Source organism: Neofelis nebulosa, chromosome 7 (genome assembly GCF_028018385.1).
Source record: "Neofelis nebulosa isolate mNeoNeb1 chromosome 7, mNeoNeb1.pri, whole genome shotgun sequence".
NCBI classification, from domain to species: domain Eukaryota; kingdom Metazoa; phylum Chordata; class Mammalia; order Carnivora; family Felidae; genus Neofelis; species Neofelis nebulosa.
Genome location: NC_080788.1, coordinates 60526005 through 60544682, shown reverse-complemented (window position 1 = coordinate 60544682; position 18678 = coordinate 60526005). Strand labels below are relative to the sequence as shown.

General features: G+C 38.9%; 1 protein-coding gene across 7 annotated transcripts in view; it reads right to left on the bottom strand.

Annotated features, from left to right (window-relative positions):
* The window catches only part of TP53BP1 (tumor protein p53 binding protein 1), a 97387-nt gene that overhangs the window by 77464 nt on the left and 1245 nt on the right, over positions 1-18678 (bottom strand). For 2 of the 7 annotated variants that reach the window (XM_058737954.1, XM_058737957.1), the window contains exon 1: positions 18245-18653. The exons of 1 other annotated variant lie outside the window; for it this stretch is intronic. The gene's annotated coding sequence lies outside the window, so the exon portion shown is untranslated. Of the gene's footprint in view, positions 1-18244; positions 18666-18678 lie in introns of those variants that run through there. 4 more of the 7 variants (XR_009264189.1, XR_009264188.1, XM_058737956.1 and 1 more) reach the window with 4 other exon arrangements.

Below are 18678 nucleotides of genomic sequence, written 5' to 3'. Positions count from 1 at the left end.
ACTTGATATGATGCACCGAGAAGGAAATAACATCACTTTACTTGTATTCCTGCCAAAAATTTATTACCTGAATCTGACCATGAGGAGACATCACATAAACCTAAATTGATGGATGCTGTACAAAAAACTAGCCAATATTCTTCAGAGACATAGGAAACAAAGAGAGAGAGAGAAGAGAAAAACATGCCAAGATCAACAATGACAAAGAAAGACTGAGGAACTGATTCAGATTTGAGCAGATCTAGGAGATAAGACCCAAGACCATCAAATGCAACATGTAATCTGGGACTGAACCCCAGACAAGAACTCGGTTTTCCTTCTGCTACAAAGAACTCTAATATTAGCACTGATGATATCCGAATAAGGTATGTAGATTATATAATAGTATGGAATCAATGTTATCTTCCTGATCTTGTAGTTGAAAGAGAAAGAAAGAAAGAAAGAAAGAAAGAAAGAAAGAAAGAAAGAAAGAAAGAAAGAAAGAAAGGAAGGAAGGAAGGAAGGAAGGAAGGAAGGAAGGAAGGAAGGAAGAAAGAAAGAAAGAAAGAAAGAAAGAAAGAAAGAAAGAAAGAAAGAAAGAAAGAAAGAAAGAAAAGAAAGGTAGGCTAAAGACACAGTGGTACCAAATTATCTGAGATTGGAGCTGAGCAGGGGTGACATTAAGCAAAACTACAAGAAAAGTTTACTGCACCTAACATAGGAATGGGATGAAAGTAAGAAAAGGAATATTCTTAGAGCCTTTGGAAACAGAAAGGCCAGAAATCAGAACCAGGATGGTAGAAGATGAGAAAAGTCATCTTGTAGATTAACACAAAAACAGGGGTGCCTGGCTCAATCGGTTGAGCATCCGACTCTTGATTTTGGCTCAGGTCCTAATCCCATGGTTGTGGAATTGAGCCCCCGCATAGGGCTCTGTGCTGAGTGTGGAGCCTGTTTGGGATTCTCTCCCTCTTTCTCTACCCCTCCCCACCTCACATGCACATGCTACATTCTCTTCCTCAAAATAAATAAATAAACATTAAAAAAACAAAAACAGTTATTCCTGAACTCTTAAGTCCCAATGGGGAGAATGTTCTGGGCCTGAGAAATATAAGAAGAAAATAAAACACTTCAGTGGGAAAGGACACCATGCTGGTTCCTACTCATGCATGTGGCTGAACCATGAAATGTTTACTCATCCTCTGAGGTAAGTGTGTGTATACATAAAATCATGTACACAGCGCCAATTTTATATTGTACTCCCCATATTACTATGTCATATTCTCCTTCATTCCACTCTAGGTCACTTTAGTCATCTCTCCTCTGTATTTTTTTAAATTATTTTAATTCTAGTATGGTTAACATACAGTGTTATAATAGTTTCAGGTGTACAATACAGTGATTCAACAATTCTATGCATTACTCAGTGCTCATCAAGATAAGTGTACTCTTAATCCCCTTCACCTATTTCACCCATCCCCCCATCTACCTCTCTTCTGGTAAACCTCAGTTTGTTCTCTATAGCTAAGAATCTGTTTTTGAGGTTTCTCTCTTTTTTAGTTTGTTCTTTTGACTCTTAAATTCCACATATGAGTGAAATTCATATGGTATTTGTTCTTCTCTGACTTATTTCGCTTAGCATTAAAGTCTCTAGCTCGATCTATGTTGTTGCAAATGGCAAGATTGCATTTGTTTTTATGGCTGAGTAATATTCCATTGGGTATATATGCCATGTCTTTTTTTTTTTAATTTTTTTAATGTTTATTTATTTTTGAGATAGAGAGAGAGAGACAGAGTGCAAGCAGGGGAAAGTAGAGAGAGGGAGAGACACAGAATCCAAAGCAGGCTCCAGGCTCTGAGCTGTCAGCACAGAGCCCAACATGGGGCTTGAACTCACCACCTGTGAGATCATTACCTGAGCCGAAGTTGGACGCTTAACCCACTGAGCCACCCAGGCGCCCCATACCACTTCTTCTTTATCCATTCATCTATTGATGGACACTTGGTTGCTTCCATAATTTGGCTATTGCAAATAATGTTGCAATAAACATAGGTGTGCATATATCTTTTCAAATTAGTGTTTCATATTCTTTAGGTAAATTCCTAGTAGTGGAATTACTGGATCATATGGTAATTCTATTTTTAGTTTTTTAAGAAAACTCCATATTGTTTTCTACAGTGGCTGCACCAGTTTGCATTCCCACCAACACTGCATGAGGGTTCCTTTTTGTCTATTTCCTCATCAACACTTGTTGTTTCTTGTGTTTTTTTATTTTAGCCATCCTTTGTTTTTTAACGTTGATTTATTTTTGAGAGAAAGAGACAGAGTGTGAGCAGGAGAGGGGCAGAGAGAGAGGGAGACACAGAATCTTTTTTTTTTTTAATTTTTTTTTTATTTTTTTAATGTTTTTTATTTATTTTTGGGACAGACAGAGACAGAGCATGAACGGGGGAGGGGCAGAGAGAGAGGGAGACACAGAATCGGAAACAGGCTCCAGGCTCCGAGCCATCAGCCCAGAGCCCGACGCGGGGCTCGAACTCACGGACCGCGAGATCGTGACCTGGCTGAAGTCGGACGCTTAACCGACTGCGCCACCCAGGCGCCCCAAGGGAGACACAGAATCTGAAGCAAGCTCCAGGCTCTGAGCTGTCATCACAGGGCCCGATGTGGTGCTCAAACCCACGAGCGGTGAGATCATGACCTGAGCTGAAGTCTGATACTTAACCAACTGACCCACCCAGACGCCCCATATTTTAGCTATCTTGACAGGTATAAGGTGATATCTCATTGTGGTTTTGATTTGCATTTTCCTGATGATGAGTGATGTTGAGCATTTGCATGTGTCTGTTGGCCAACTGTATGCCTTCTTTATAGAAATACCTGTTCATGTCTTCTGCCCATTTTTTTTTTATTTTTTTATTTATTTTTTTTTTTATTAAAAAAATTTTTTTTTCAACGTTTTTTATTTATTTTTGGGACAGAGAGAGACAAAGCATGAACGGGGCAGGGGCAGAGAGAGAGGGAGACACAGAATCCGAAACAGGCTCCAGGCTCCGAGCCATCAGCCCAGAGCCTGACGCGGGGCTCGAACTCACGGACCGCGAGATCGTGACCTGGCTGAAGTCGGACGCTTAACCGACTGCGCCACCCAGGCGCCCCTGCCCATTTTTAAATTGGATTATTTGGGGTTTTTTGGTGTTGAACTGTATCATTTATATAATCTGGTTATTAACCTTTTATTGGATAGGTCATTTGCAAATATCTTCTCCTATTCAGTACGTTGTCTTTTTGTTTTGTTGATGGTTTCTTTGTTGTGAAAAAGCTTTTTATTTTAATATAGTCCCAATAGTTTATTTTTGCTTTTGTTTCCCTTGCCTCAGAAGATATATCTAGAAAACTATTGCTACAGTCAATGTCAGAGACATTACTGCCTGTGTTCTCTTCTAGAATTTTCATGGCTTCAGGTCTCACATTTAGGTCCTTAATCTATTTTGAGTTTATTTTTGTGTATGGTGTCAGAAAATGGCAATTTTTTTTTTTTTTTTTTTGCATGTAGCCTTCCAGTTTTCTCTACACCATTTGTTGAGGAGAATTTTTCCCATTGCATATTCTTGCCTCTTTTATCAAACATTAATTGACCATATAATCATGGGTTTATTCCTCTGTGCTATCTTAGATAGGGTTGGATCCTAAAGGCTGATCTATTATTCTGTGTGAAGACAACCTATTCAAGAAATAGGCTAGTCACTCCTCAGGCCACTCATGTCTGGTTTGATGCTCTTTGCTCCAGACTTAGCTCCTGAGCTAAGAAGCTCCTTTGTTACACGTGAAGAATGGCTCTTCTGAGGAATTCTAGAACCGACTCCCCCAGGCTCCAGGAGTGGGGGCACAGGGAGTCACCAGGGAGAAGCTCTGGGGTCCTCTGCTCTGTCCACACACCCAGGCACCTGGTAGAATGAACAAAACTTTGTTTCTTTCTGGAAAACAGTCTCACCTGCCAGAGCTGCTGACAGGCATGAAGGTGAAGAGAAAAGGTCTCATGAAGAGGTGATCCTTCTGTGTCAGACTTATTCCATGATCACTAATGTTTCAGTTTTGTTTCACAATTGCACATTGCTGGGGACTTTACAAGCTGTTGGTTGCATTCTCAAATATGGGGATTTGAAAACGTCTTTTAGTAGGCACCTTCCACAAGTATCAAGGGACCTCTCGATTATAATTTTCAGCTCTTTTCTTTCTTTGGACATCATCTCTCTGAGCCTCAGATTTTATGAAATGCAGAGAAGGACATTGTACACAGGGTTGTGAAGAACAAAACAGATCAAAGCTCTTAGACCAGGGCCTGATGTATACAGCAAGTGACCAATAAACACTGGCTCTTATCATTGTTATTGCAAAAAAATAAAAAAATAAAAAATAAAGGCTGAACTAGGCAATACAGAGTCAGTGCGCTAACTAGTTAGCAAGAACTACAGTAACACACTTTGGCCCTGCTCAAACATAAGACCATCAACATAGGGAGTCTCATAAACCTGAGGCCAGAATATCCATAGCCCTGACCAGAAATTTCTCAGAAATACTAGTTCATTTATTAATTTCAATTCACTTATGTGAAAGACACCATTCTGGCTCCATGGTAGTAGTGGAAGGAAAGCAATGTATAAAGATGATTAAGATATAGTTCCCACACTCAGGGAACTTATAATTTATAAAGAGGATAAGGCATGTATACAAATAACTATAATACAAGATACAATAAAAGTGCTGTAGGAGTTCAGAGGAGAAAGAAGTCAAAAGAAATAATTTTAATCATGTTTATAATAAATATTTACTTGGCTACCTGGGTAGCTCAACGAGTTGAGGGTCAACTCTTGATTTTGGCTCAGGTCATGATCCCGGGATCTGGAAGCAAGCCCCATGTTGGGCTCTGCACTGAACATGGAGCCTGCTTAAGGTTCTCTCTCTCTCTCTCTCTCTCTCTCCCTCTGCCCCCTACCCCACTCACGTGCATGCTTTCTCTCTCTCTCTCCCTAAAATGAAATTTAAAAAAACATTTTTTAAATGTTTATTTATTTTTGAGAGAGACAGAGCACGAGTGGGGGAAGCACAGAGAGAGAGGGAGACACAGAATCTGAAGCAGGCTCCAGGCTCTGAGTTATCAGCACAGAGCCCGAGGTGGGGCTCAAACTTGCAAACCGTGAGATCATGACCTGAGCTGAAGTCGGATGCTTAACCAACTGAGCCACTCAGGCGCCCCTAAATTTTTTTTTAAATAATAAATATAATGAATATTAATGACCACTTACTATGTTTACTCTTGCTCTTTTTTTTTTTTTTTAATCTCATCCGGCCTCATTGCTATAAATGTCATCTATATGTTAATGACTCCCAACTTTATATCTCCAGCCCAGACCTCTGTTCCAAATCCAAAACTTGTGTATCTAACTGCCTATTCAGTATCTCTGTTTGGATGTTCAACTGACACCTCAAATTCAATGTGCTTAAAATTTAACTCATCTTTTCTGCAAAACCTGCTCCACTTGCAGCCGTCCCCATCTCAGGTGATGAAAACTTCATCCTTCCTGTTGATTATAACAAAAAGCTTGGAGACACTCTTTTCTTATTTTAGTGGAAAAGGAAAAAAAATAACCCATGTACTTATCAGTCAACTTCAACAATTATCAACAAACATTCAAACTTGTTCCATTGATATTCCCACTCCTTTCCCAACTGATTATTTCTAAGCAAATCCCAGACATCATATAATTTCACCCATAAATACTTGTATTTGTGTCTAAAATACAGAGAATCTTTTGAAAACATCAACACATACAGGGGCGTCTGGGTGGCTTAGTCAGTTAAGTGTCTGCCTTCAGCTCAGGTCATGATTTCATGGTTCAGTTTGTGGGCTCAAGCCCCACATGGGGCTCTGCACTGTAAGTGCAGCAGTGGAAGCAGAGCCTGCTTCCAATCCTTTGTCTCCCTCTCTCTCTGCCCCTCCCCCATGCTCTCTCTCTCAAAAAAAAAGAAACAAATAAAACATTTTTTAAAAGTTTAAAAAATAAAAAAAAATCAACACATACAAAGAAAATTGACAGCAATTTCTTAATGCAATCAAATATGTAGTGTTCAAATTTCTCAATTGTCCCCCTATCTCTCTTTTTTTTTTTTTTTTTTTTTACAATTCCGAAACAAGGTTTACACACTGCCTTTGGATGATTCTTTTGTTAGCTATCTTTTAATCTGTAAGTTCTGTTTCATTTTTATTTCCTGCAATTTATAAATTTGTTGATGAAACTAGGTCATTTGTTCTATAAAATTTCCAGAACTGTGTGGATTTTTTTTTATTGCATCCCTGTGGTATCATCTGACATATTTGTCCCTTCTTATTTTCTATAAATGGGCAATTAGATATATTTCTTATGATTTATGCTTCATTTTTTCTTTTTGGCAAGAATACTTCATAAGTGGTATCATTTACTTCCTATTGCATCTTATCAGGAGACATATAACATCTGGTTGAATGTATTTTTGTTTTGTTACAATTGATAAATAGGTCCAAATGTTACTATCTTTTTACTTGATAGTTTAGTAGTCATTGGTAATCATTACCTAGCTGCATTATTTCACTAAGAGCTGCAAAATAGTGGTATTCTATAATTTTTTTTAATGTTTATTTATTTTTGAGACAGAGACAGAGCACGAATAGGGGAGGGGCAGAGAGAGGGAGACACAGAATCTGAAACAGGCTCCAGGCTCTGAGCTGTCAGCACAGAGCCCAACGTGGGGCTTGAACTCACGGACCATGAGATCATGACCTGAGCCAAGGTCAGATGCTTAACCAACTGAACCACCCAGGAACCCCAAAATAGTGATATTCTAATTTTAACATACTGTATTCATTTATCAGCTGGAATTATTTCATAAATAAGAACTTTTTCTTCATCAAATATTTGATTACCTAAGGAAAGGCAGAATTAATCCTTGATTCTTTCTTTTTGACTTGCTAGTTTTCAAAACAATGATTTAAGGTTCTCCATATAATAGAGAATATTTCTCCAAATGATGAGGCTCTTTAGCATACTCCAAAAATGACCAAGGAAATTTTTGTTTTTAGTATCACTATGAACTCATGGATTTTTAACACCTGGTGTATTCAATCAACTGCAATTATTGTTCACTTTGAAATGCATATTGTTAGATCTTAGGACTGTTGGACATCACTTCCTTCAGATTAGCTCCAGAGTCCTTTTGACATGATTGCAGGGGTCTTTGACAGCTTCCTTCCTTTCTGTTATAATAAGATGTTCCAGGTTTATCCTGTTCATTTCCTGCCCCAGATCTGGAATCAGCTGTTTCCCTAAGAAGCCTTGGTTCATTTTAGTAGTAAATAGCACTTAGAGACTGTAATGTGGATGGCTGGAAAGCTTATTGCTAACATTGGATTGGTCATTGTTTTTGCTTTTTCCAATTAAGTTTAGGATTTCAGAGATTTTACCCAAGTTTCTTGATTTTATATTTGTATCTCTCTTATGATCAACATCTTTGTTGTTGATAACATTAACATAATTTGCTTTATTCTATTTTCTATGTATATATACAATCATTTCACACACACAAAATACCACTATTGTATATAATACAATGGAGTATTACTCGGCAATCAAAAAGAATGAAATCTTGCTATTTGCAACTACGTGGATGGAACTGTAGGGTATTATGCTAAGTGAAATTAGTCAGAGAAAGACAAAAATCATATGACTTCACTCATATGAGGACTTTAATAGACAAAACAGATGAACATAAGGGAAGGGAAACAAAAATAATATAAAAACAGGGGCACCTGGGTGGCTCAGTCGGTTGGGCGGTCGACTTCGGCTCAGGTCATGATCTCGCGGTCCGTGAGTTCAAGCCCCGCATCGGGCTCTGTGCTGACAGCTCAGAGCCTGGAGCCTGTTTCAGATTCTGTGTCTCCCTCTCTCTGACCCTCCCCTGTTCATGCTCTGTCTCTCCCTCTCTCAAAAATAAATAAAATGTTAAAAAAAAATTTTAAAAATAATATAAAAACAGGGAGAGGGACAAAACATAAGAGACTCATAAATATGGAGATCAAACAGAGGGTTACTGGAGGTGTTGTGGGAGGGGGGGGATGGGCTAAATGGGTAAGGGGCATTAGGGAATCTACTCCTGAAACCATTGTTGCACTATACGCTAACTAATTTGGATGTAAATTTTACAAAATTAAATTTAAAAAAATTAAAAAAAGAAAAAAATACCACTATTACTATTAATGAGATGACTAGCAAAAACTGTTTTACATTTCTTTGCAGTTGCTTTTTTCCTTAGGGTACATCTCTTTAAAAATGTACAATTAAGACCTATGCTACAACATGGACAAATCTTGAAGACATTATGTTAAGTGAAATAAGTCAACAATAAAAAGACAAATATTGTATGATTCCACATATATGAGCTACTTAGAGTAGTCAAAATCATAGAGGCAGAAAGTAGAATGGTGGTTGCCACAATCTGGGGGGAAGAGGAATGGGAGTTATTGTTTAATGGGTATAGAGTTTTTGTTTTACAAGATAAAAAGAAGTATAGAGATGGATGATGGTGATGGTTGCACCATATTATAAATGTATTTAATATTACTGAACCATATGCTTAAAACTGGCTATAATCGTAAATTTTGTGTGTATTTTACAATAAAATTTTTTTGAAAAAAGCACTGTTAAATTATTGTATTTTAGAGTCATTTGAAGTAATTCTACCAATTTAATACAGAGAGGTTAATTTATTTCATTTTTTTATTTTTAGTGACTATTTTTATATTTTTGTTAGGATAACATTTAAATACAATGAAATGCACAGCTCTTCGTTGTATAATGTCATGAGTTTTGACAAATGTATACATCTCTGAAACTTACATGCCAATCAAGAAATAAAACATTTTCTTTGGGTGTCTTGGTGGCTCAGTTGGTTAAGCATCCGACTTTTGGTTGATCTCAATGTTTACTGAATTCAAGCCCCACCAGAATCAGCCTCCTTGAGGAACCTGCTTGGGATTCTCTCTCCCTCTCACTCTCTGCTCATCCCCCACTCATTCTCTCTCTCTCTCTCTCTCTCAAAATAAATAAACAGCAAAAAAAAATTTTTTTTCTTCACTCCAGAGAATTTTTCATGGCAACCATATTCTAATTTCTACCATCATAGATTTTTTTTCCTGTTCAACAATATTAATGTAAGTGGTATCATTTAGTATGTAGTCTTTTATATTCAGCTTCTTTCAGTCAACAGTAACACTTTTGAGATTCACTCATGTTGCATGTACCAATAGTTCATTCTTTTTTTATTGCTCAGTAGTATTCTATTGTGTATATGTTCCACATTTTGTTTATCAGTTCTCCTAATGATGAATATTTGGGTTATGTTAAGACCAGTATAAATAAAGCAGTTATAAACATTCATAGATAGGTATTTTGTGAGCATATGTTTTCATTTCTCTTGCATAAAATATCTAAGGGTGGAACAGCTGGGTCATAGGATAGGTATTTGCTTAACTTTGTAAGAAACTGCCAAACAGTTTTCCAAAATAGTTGTATAATTTTATACGCCCACTAACAAACATATGAGAGTTTCAGGTGCTGCACATCTCGCTAACATTTGGTATTTTCATTGTAAAGGAGTATTTCATTGTGTTTTAAAGTAAACTTTATATATAATTTATGTACAATAAAATGTGCCTATTTTAAATGTAGCATTTGATGAGTTCAACAAGTGTGTGTGTGTGTGTGTGTGTGTGTGTGTGTGTGTGTGTAGCCACCACCACAATCACATAGAGAACATTTTCACCACTCCAAAGTTCCCTTGCAATCAGTTCTCACACCCTCCCCAACCCCAAGCAACCACTTACTTGCTTTCTATCACTATAGATTAGTTTTATGCATTCAGGAATTTCATGTAAACTTATCCATGCAGTAACTACCGGTGGTGACCATGAAAATGCACCACTGAAATCTGGTTTCAAGGAGCATAAGTGACTGATGACACTACCTGCTGCCGCTCTGGATCTATCACCACATTTGGACCAAAGCCACACTTTCCACAGACTGATCCCAGCCAATGAGAGAACACAGCAGGGCTACAAAAACAGGCCTAATGCTGTGATATACACAATGCCTCCAACAGGTGCCTTTGATTTGAAGACTTTTTTTTAAGATAAAAAATTTATTGAAAACTTTTTTCCTGCCAGGATCTATTCTTCAGGCCCATTTTAATACTCATTAGGTCTTAGGTTAATGGGTACATTAAACTAATAGATTTGCTCACAATTTTTAAGGTAAAATGGGTATGTATATTGGTTTCAGGTGTATAACAGAATAATTTGATATGTGTATACATCACAAAGTGATAACCACGATAAGCCTAGTAACCTTCGATCACCATTCAATTGACCCCCTTCACCGATTTCACCCACCCCTCTGACTTAAAGGTTTTTCATCAGCCTCACCAAACCTTCTTGGAATTATGCTGTAGGACAAAGCTCTTCCATTCAAAGATTTTTCCCTTTCTTCTCTCCTTCCACAGATGTCAGACCTGTACCTTGATCTGAAGGCTCTCTTTGCTTTCCCCTAGTCCCTCCCTGTGGTGGTTTAAAATAAATCCACTAATTCATTGACACTCCCTTCAAAAGTAGAGCTAATTTCCCTCCTTGCGAGAGGGAAGTCACTAGACTTAGTGATTTGCTTCTAATAAATAGAATAAGATAGAAATAATGGTGTGTAACTCCCACACTACGTCATAAAAAGACATTGTGGCTCCCTCCTTCTTCTCTCTTGGCTCACATGCTCTGAGAGAAGCCAGCCGCCATGTTATGAGGGTACTCAAGTAGACCTATGGAGGGGCCTACATGGCGAGGAACTGAGGCTTCCTGCTAATAGCCATGTGAGTGATCCACATTGGAAGCAGATATCCAGCCTCAGTCAAGCCTTCAGATTACTGTAAACTCAATCAACAACTTGACTACAACCTTATGAGAAACCCTAAGCCAAAACAACTCAACTCGTTTGCTCCTGAGTTTCAGATCCTTAAAAACTATGTGAGATAGGAGTGCGTCGGTGGCTCAGTCAGTTAAGCATCCCACTCTTGATTTTGGCTCAGGTCATGATCTTGGGGTTCATGAGACTGAGCCCTGCATTGGGCCACAGACACAGCAAGGAGTCTGCTTGGGATTTTTTCTCTCCCTCTCTCTCTCTGCCACTCCCCACTCACACATACTCTCTCTCAAAATAAAAAATGTTAAAAAAAAAAAACACTATAAGATATCAATATTTGCTATTTTAAGCTTTCAAGTTTGGGGTTAATTTTTTTCAAATTGATAACCAATATACTCCCCCAACAAATCTCTTTGCACATCTAATTATGTGTTGGCATTAGTTCCCCAGGAAACCAACTAACATAATATTCTTTTATGCTTTGTTTCTTTTGTTCAGCATGATGTTTTTTATTTTCATCTATGTTGCATAAATTTGTAGTTTCTTTTTATCACTGAGCAGTAGTATATTGCATGAAGATATCACAATTTGTTTATCCATTCTCTATTGATGGACATTTGGGTTGTTTCCAGTTTTTGGCTATTATGAATAAAGTTTCTATGAACAGACCCCACAAGTCTTTTTGCGGACATATGTGTTTTTATTGAGAAAATGTCCAGGAGTGGAACCACTAGGTCACAGGATAGTTGTTTAATTTTACAAGAAACTTACAAATACTCTTCTAAAGTGATTATAACATTTTATACAAGTATTAGCAGTAAATGAGAGTTCTATTTGTTCCACAATCTTGCTAACATTTGGTGTTATTGCTCCTTTAATTTTTGCTATTTTGTGGATGTTAAGTGATAGTGCACTGTGGTTTTAATGTGCATTTCTCTAGACTAATGATGAATGCTTTTTCCTGTACTTACTAGCCATTTGTACATCTTGTGGCAATCCACTTAAATTGTTCACTTTATAATTGGGTTGTCTTTTTTTATTCATTTGTAGATTTAAAAAATATACTCTGATTCAAGTTATTTGTCAGATTGGCCATTTTGACTTAATTTTGATTTATACATATGTAAAACATTTATATAATTCCAAAGTCAAATTTATAAAATAAGTTAAATTTTTAAAAGTCTACTTCCCATCCCTGGCTGCCTCACAATTACTTCTTCTCTCCTCCAATGGGTAACTTTTTTTTCTTTTTAAGTTTTTGGTTTATCTTTGGAGTCATTATTTATTCTCTTTCTCTTTCATTCTTCATTTGATCAGACAGAAAATCAGGTTGGCCCTAACTTTAAAATACTGTGTATCTAGAATTCCACTGATTGTCACTATCTCCACTGACATCAGTCTAATCTGAGTTACACCATTGCTCACCCAGATTACTGCAAGATCCCTGACTGGCTTCCCCCTTCACTCCTTATATCCTCCATGATCCATTCTCAAAGTGACCAAAGTGATCCTGTAAAAATCTAAATCAAACCACATCACCTCTCTGTTCAAAAGTTTGCATATGTTCCCCATTTCACTCAGAATAAAAACCAAACTCCAACATACCTACAATCTCCTGTGTGATCTGGTCTCTGGTATCTCCCTGATCTTATCTCCTATTCTTTCTCTCACTCCTCCACTCCAGCCACAATGGGCTCCAGCTAGTCTTTGGATGTACCAGGCATAGCTACCTTAGGAACTCTGTACTGGCCATCCTCTCTTTCTACGAGACTCTTCTGCCAGATACCCAAGTGGCTATCTCCCTCACTTCCTTCAAGTCTGCTCAGGTCTCATATTCTCTCTAAGGCCTACCCTGACCAGCCCATTCAAACCTGCAACCTTTCAGGGTGCCTGGGTGGCTCAGTTGGGTTAAGTGTCCGACTTCAGCTCAGGTCATGGTCTCATGGTCTGTAAGTTTGAGCACCATGTCTAGCTCTGAGCTGATAACTTAGAGCCTGGAACCTGCTTTGGATTGTGTCTCCCTCTCTCTCTGCCCCTCCCCACTCACACTCTGTCTCTCTCCCTCTCTCAAAAATAAACATTACAATAATGAAAAATAAAACAGCAACCTTTGCTGTCCCTCCCCTCTTCTTCCCCAACACCAGAGCACCTACCAGTGTTCTCAGTCACCCTTACCCTATCTTCTTCTTTTTTGCCACAGCACTTACCACTTTCTCACATACTATATGTTGCCTCTTTATTATTTGTCTCCTCCACTAGAATGTAAGCTCCACAAAAGCAGGAATCTTTGTGTACTGGGTGTGCTGGCACACAGTAAGTGCTCAATAAATATTATTAAATGAATAAGTAAATGAAATCTGCACATTATTGTAAGCATATTTAAGAGATTGTCCCATTTAATTTTCAAAATAACACTACAAGGTGGGATGCAATTATTACAACTTTATAGAAAAGGAAACTAAAGCACAGAGAGGATAAGTACCTTGTACAGTTGGCAAGTGGGGAAGTCAGTTTCATAGAAGCAGCTGTGTTTGAGTTGGGTCATAATCCTTAAATCCTTTGTGGAATGAAATGGAACCTTATTTCACAAACAAAATAAATCAAAAGGGTAAAGTAAATAAATTCCTAAATGAGAATTAAGGTGAACAAAGCATCTAAGGAAAAAGAGACAGCCTGAACAGAAAGTATAAGAATGATTGAGGGAGTGGTGCCTGGGTGGCTCAGATGGTTGAGGGTCCAGCTCTTGATTTCAGCTCAGGTCATGATCCCAGGGTCATGGAATCAAGCCCCATGTCAGGCTCCATGTTGCATTGGAAACTGCTTAAGACTCTCTCTCTCTCTCTCTGCCCCTTTCCTCCACTCATTCTCTCTCTCTCTAAATAGATATATACTAAAAAAAAAAAAAAAAAAAAAAAAAAAAAAAAAAAAAAAGAATGACTGAGGGAAAGGCAAGTGGCTGAGATTGACTGGATAAGGGTTAATGTAAAGTATTCACAGGAAGTAATGTTAGAAAGGGAAGTTAGGGCATATTATGAAGGATCTTCAGGAAAGTATTAAGAAGGGGGCACCTGGGTGGTTTGGTCTGTTAAGTGTGCAACTTCAGCTCAGGTCATGTTCTCATGGTTCATGAGTTCAAGCCCTGCTTCAGACTCTGTGCTGACAGCTCTGAGCCTGGAGCCTGCTTCAGATTCTGTGCCTCGTCCGCTTATATTCTGTCTCTTTCTCTCTCTCAAAAATAAATAAACATTAAAAATTGTCTTAAAAAAAGAAAGAACTAAGAAGGAAGGGGAAAGGTATTTGTGACTTTGTGATAGTGTAAAGGGAACAATATTTCTTTAACCCAAGCATTCCCTCCTGAAAAATAACTCTATTCTACAAATACCTTTAAAAAATGATGTAGGGGCGCCTGGGTGGCTTAGTCGGTTAAGCGGCCGACTTCGGCTCAGGTCATAATCTTGCGGTCCGTGAGTTCGAGCCCCGCGTCGGGCTCTGTGCTGACAGCTCAGAGCCTGGAGCCTGTTTCAGATTCTGTGTCTCCCTCTCTCTGACCCTCCCCCATTCATGCTCTGTCTCTCTCTGTCTCAAAAATAAATAAACGTTAAAAAAATACTATATAAAAAAAAATAAATAAATAATGATGTAAAATTTGATTCACACAAAGGCATGGCCTCAAAACTAAGTTTACACACCTAGATTTAGACTACCTTTACCACTATCATCTTCACCACCACAAGAAAATCCTTAGAGGTCCCTGCAGTAAGAGGTAGCTTTGCTCAGAAGGCTAAGGCCACAGCCAAACACTAACTTCCATCTCACAGGCTAATAGAATGGATTAGGATAAATAGTATCTATAAATGTTTTTCACTTTTGGGACTTACTTTCTTTAAATTTTTTTTTTTTGATTTTTTTTTTTTTTCTGAGATAGAGAGACAGAGCAGGAATGGGGGAGGAGACAGAGAGAGGGGGAGACACAGAATCTGAAGCAGGTTCCAGGCTTCCAGCTGTCAGCACAGAGCCCCAGGTGGGGCTCAAACCCATGAACCATGAGATCATGACATGAGCTGGAGTCTGATGATTGACTGAACCACCCAGGCACCCCTTGGAAATTACTTTCTTAAATAAAAGAATGTGGGGAGTGAGGAAGGAAAAGGGGTAAATGTCTTTATTGTCCTTTTGCAATGCTCTGCAGGGAGAGGGTAAACCCGGTGTCTGTGCTTTTCCCGTTACTTAATGTGAACAAATACTTAGGAAAATTATCCAACAAATAATTACTGTGGGCCTCCTCTGTGTGCCAGACATAGCAACAAATGCAGATTTCTCCCCTACCTAGACCTTTTTTAGAGATTATTTTACTCAATGCCTCTGCAGATAAACCAGCTATTCATACTAAAAGGTGACCCTATGGCTGCCAGTATGCATTATGATCATAGTATTTTCCCCAAAAGCCAAGGATAAACCTCTGACACAGCAATCCTGTAATCAAACACGACTCTCTCTGTGTAAAGAATGCTTTATAGGCAGAACTGAGTGCAGTATGGGAATCTGAGCTGCATGCAGTTCCTTTTGGATATTTTAGTTGATAAGACCATGCAATCCAGCAGAACAAGCTGGAATGCTGCCAAATGAGCTCAGATCTAGGGCGCCTGGGTGGCTCAGCTGGTTAAGCATCCAACTCTTAGTTTCAGCTCAGGTCATGATCTCACGGTTTGTGGGATCAAGCGTCACATCAGGCTCTTTGCTTATAGCATGGAGCTTGCTTGTGATTCTCTCTCTCCCTCTCTCTCTGTCCCTCTCCTGCTCTCTCTCTCTCAAAAATAAGTAAACTTTAAAGAAATAAAATAAACTTGGGGCACCTGGATGGCTCAGTTGGTTAAGCGTCTGACTTTGGCTCAGGTCATGATCTCGCAGTTGGTGAGTTCGAGCCCCACGTTGGGCTCTATGCTGACAGCTCAGAGCCCGGAGCCTGCTTCAGATTCTGTGTCTCCCTCTCTTTCTGCCCCTCCCCTGCTCATGGTCTGTCTCTCTCTGTCTCTCAACAATAAATAAATGTTAAAAAAAATTTTTTTAAAGAAATAAAATAAATATTAAAAAATGAGTTTGTTCACATCCTCAGAAAAACTAATGACATTCATCAGGCCAGAAGTAAGGGAGGAGTTATTGTCTCTTTTTTATGAATTATTAGAGCTGGCTTAATTCCTGTGGACATCCCTAAGCATTGAAAACTTTATGGTGCCCTCCTCTCCCATATATACATAATTCAAGATGAGAACAATTAATTCCAATAAAATTCTGCTTTTCTTGTGAGGACAACTAAAATTTTAAATTTAATTCAAATTTAAATGCCAAATATGAAATTATTTCCAGAAAAAATTTAGAGATGCCCCTCCTACCTTGTTAAATATGTGCATAACTTACCTATTTGCTAATTTATCACTATATATTATGAACTGGCAAAGGTCTGAGAATCCCTTCATTGGCTTACACTTAGCCAAGGCTACAATTACCTTTCATAGTATTTGAGATTTATACTGTTTTCTGCCTTGTGCCCACTGAAGTGCACATCCAAGGGAAGAGCCTGTAATAGTGTCTTCCTTTTGCATCTCCTCTAACCTTGCCTTCAGGGGTAAATCCCTAGTAACCCCTTCTACAATTCAAGGGTCCTTCATCACAAAGAGTTTGAAAAGCATTGGTTGTAAGCACTATATCTGCCAATGCTGCATGACAGGGGTGTGGAAGAAACAAGGAGTTCCCAAAAGATCATATGTGGTCATCCCAGTGGTCAATAGTTAAATGAAACACTGTAGTGGGCTCTAAACCACCACACACTACTGCATGTGCCTCGTAATCATGTGTATCAGAGGTGCCCAATAATCCCTTTGGACAGGTCTTTCTTTGAAGGACATCTTTTTACTACTAGGTTCCTGCCATGGCACACTCTTCCTAAACACAAAATAGGTTTTTATATACTTTGCAAATCATGTATGTATTTCTTTAATATTTTTAATCAGCTTTCCATGCCTCACATACATGCATCAGTGTTTTCTGTATTCAGTTTTAAAATTCTGGAACCTAGATGCTAATACTAAACTCCATAATTTTCTTTATACAGCATTTTGCACATTGTGCTGTCTGCCATTTGATACTTGAAAATATTTTCTGATAATATGACGACGATACTGGGATCATCACCTAATGTTTGGGATACTGTTAACCCAGGAAAGAGTGGGGTCTTTAAGAGATACCGGGAGTCAATCTTCTTCTGATATTTTCTGCCTTTTAAAGAACAGCCCGCTGAATGCTCATCCAGCTTATATGTGCAATTGTACTATTATCATAGCCTGCCATTGTAGCTGTAATTAACAAAACCTAATTCTAGCACGGTCTGAGATCACAGACCTGAGTTTGTGCCCTTACCATCTGATCAGTGTGTGGTCCTTCCTTATACCATTCAGATCTATTGTCTAACCTCTTTGTCAGACCTGATGAAAGCAGAGTGTGTGGTTAACTGCTGCTGACCCTTATACTGAAGCCCTGTGCTACTTAAAGGCCTCATCTCTACAGTTGCTATGGAAACTGTCCCCTTCTCCCTACAGCCTATTCTGGCTTTCTGCCTCCACGTGGCACTCTTGTCTGATTGCAGAAGAGGAGGCCTGCACATCTCTCCAAGCTTTGCCAGATTCAGATTTGCAAATGGCGGGGCAGAGATGTAGCAGAATATTGTTTTAGTGGCATGTAGGGTGAGGCACCACCGCCATCTGATATTTCTCCTTCTCTGCTACAAAAAGGATTTTCAGGGCCATGTCCATTCTTTTAAATTGAGATATAACTGACATATGATATTACATTAATTTTGGGTAGGACCATATCCAAATTGACTGCAGAGTGGACTGGCTATTTTACTATCACACATGCTCCACAATAAGGACTAGGACTGCAGTGAGGCACTTAATATGCAGGCCCTGTCCAATCCTCCTCAGGGTCTCCAGAGAGGAGGTGGAACAGAGTCAGGAACTGTGCTCCTTTCTACCCTGTACCATCCTGAAAGTGTAAGGCAAATGAGACCAAAAGAAAACAACAACAACAACAACAACAACAAAAAACAGTGCTGCTAGAGCCCTATGGTGAAAGACAGGTTCTCTATCGGATACATACATGTACAGAATGATTCAGAATCTCGGGTAAAAGAAGATGCCGGAGTACAGAATAGGTGATGGGGACACACTGAAGAACAGGGGAGAGTAGACTTAACAGCACACACCATACTTACAATAATGTTCTAGTCAGTCATAAAACAGTGCCAGCCTCTTCAGTCCTCTTTCGCATCCCCTGGTTTTTTGTTTTTTGGGTTTTTTTGGACAGGTCATCATCTACTTCGGTTCAAACATTGCCCCTTCTGTTTTGGGAATTCCCTGGGGGAAATAATGCCACTGTCTCCCAAGGTTACCCAACTCACTGTGTCACATTACTTGTCGTTGGGAAAGTCTTTCCTGGGTTTTACTCGAATCCCCCTTGCTGCAGTCTGAGCTCATTGCACTGGAGTCCTGCACTCAGCAGAGATGGAGACTAGCCAACCCCTATCTTCGGAAAAACAACTCACCAGGGACTCTGGGCTGGAAGGTCATTCTGTCCCTCCAGTACTGCGCAGCCTTCCTGAGCATTCCCAGGGCCTGGGGCAATGAGGATAAGTAAACCGAGGATGGA